This window comes from Octopus bimaculoides, chromosome 9 (assembly GCF_001194135.2).
Source record: "Octopus bimaculoides isolate UCB-OBI-ISO-001 chromosome 9, ASM119413v2, whole genome shotgun sequence".
In the NCBI taxonomy this organism is placed as follows: Eukaryota; Metazoa; Mollusca; class Cephalopoda; order Octopoda; family Octopodidae; genus Octopus; species Octopus bimaculoides.
The window spans coordinates 44,164,016-44,165,952 of record NC_068989.1 but is presented as its reverse complement, the minus strand read 5'-3'; the positions used below and the strand labels follow the sequence as shown (position 1 = coordinate 44,165,952).

The 1,937-nt window shown below is 36.4% G+C and overlaps 1 protein-coding gene across 1 annotated transcript in view; it reads left to right on the top strand.

Annotated features, from left to right (window-relative positions):
* LOC106873252 (uncharacterized) overlaps positions 1-1,937 on the top strand; it is a 61,220-nt gene that overhangs the window by 54,856 nt on the left and 4,427 nt on the right. The gene's annotated exons all lie outside the window — the stretch shown is intronic.

Sequence of the window (1,937 nt, the reverse complement as noted above, 5' to 3'; positions counted from 1 at the left end):
ACACACACACAAACATACACATATGAGGGGGTGCTGAAAAGTTTCTGACTTTAAGGATATTGCAAAAGGCCTGGTTGTAGGCCCAACTTTTGAAGTTCTTTTACAGAACTTAGAAAAACTGAAAGGATCACTGCAATAAGTGTGTGAGTCTGAGAGGGGAATATGTTGGATAAAATAATTAAGTGATCCTCCTGTATTTTTTGGGTTCCCGAAACCAGGAACTTTTCAGCCCTCCCACCTCATATCTTTCTTTTGCTAATTGTTTCCAATGAATATTTGGTAATGAGCAGACAGAAACAGTCTCTCAGCTCCATCATCTTTGATGTAACAGAATATCCAGGAGTAAAAGAAGGCTGCACCAACAATCAGCTGGTTCTCATTAATGCTGGGTAGTTTGAAATAGTGTGAAAGCAAGTGGCTTTCTCAAAGAGACAACATACTGCCTGGTCGAAGAATTGAACCTACTCTCTTATGACGGTGAACTGAACACTTTAACTAATAGGCTATGTACTTTTACTTGGCTGACAGTAGCTACCACTACTACTTCATTGTCAATATTTGAGTTGTTTGTAAACAAAATCACCAATATGTAATATGCAGACAAGGTGGTGAGCAGGCAGAATTGTTATGTTAGCATGCTGAACAAAATACTTAGTAGCATTTCATCTGTCTTTACATTGCATTCAAATTTCGCTGGGATCAACTTTACCTTTCATTCTTTCGTGGCCAATAAAATAAGTACCAGTTGAATGCTAAGTTTGATGTAATTGACTTATCCACTCCCCTTAACTTGCTGGCCTTAAGCTAAAATTTGAAACCACGTGCTGTCATCTGTTGGTGCACTACAGAAAGTAATCTGGAAAATTTTTGGTACCACCTCACAATATACAGGTATTACAATATGCAAATATTGATTTCTGGTATTTGCATAAGGCCACAAATTTAGCATGGAGGTATAGTCAATCAAATCTGTCCCAATTCATGATACATACGTCATTATATCAACACATCTCTTAATCACACTTATCTACTCCTTTTACTAGCCCTTCTACTATCTGCTCATTTTATTCACTTTGTTTCTACCATCTCACCTTCACTATCCTACCTATCCTGGTTCTTCTCTTTTCATTGCTGTCACTTCTATTCACCTCCTCGTCCATCAGCTTTGAGTGAATGAACATGTTATAGAGTGGTGAGGTCTCATCTTCAGTTATGAGGCAACTCACTGTTGTTGATGATGCTGTAAGTTCTCTGTGTACATCCTGTAAAACAGAGGTCTCCGACTACTTGACCACAAACCAATATAGATGTATATATATATATATATATACTGAGGGTGATAAATTGAATATCAATTTAATTAACATCAATTTAAAACCAGTATATATATATATATATATATATATATATATATATATATATATAGTTCAAATTTACAGAAAACAAAAGACGAAGACAGGTGAAGGAACAACAAGCAAGTGTATTAGTTTAACACTTCAGAAGAATGGAAAGGTCTTTAATGTTTCAAGCCTACACTCCTTGACAGAAAGGCGTGACTGTATGGTAAGAAGCTTGCTTCTCAACCGGATGGTTCTGGGTTCAGTCCCACTGTGTGGCATCTTGGGTGGGTGTCTTCTATTATAGCCTTGGGCTGACCAAAGTCTTGTGAGTAGATATGGTAGATGGAAACTGAAAGAGCCTGTCATACACATATGTATATATGTATATATCTATGTGTATGTGTCTTTGTGTCTGTGTTTGTTCCTACCATCACCACTTGACAACTGGTGTTTGCGTGTTTATGCCTCTGTAACTTAGTGGTTTGGGGATGTGCAGATTATACTGAACTAGCAAGGTGCCTCAATTTACATACCTAATTTAACTGGATCTTAATTATATTTTAATTTGTCAACAATATATATATATATATATATATA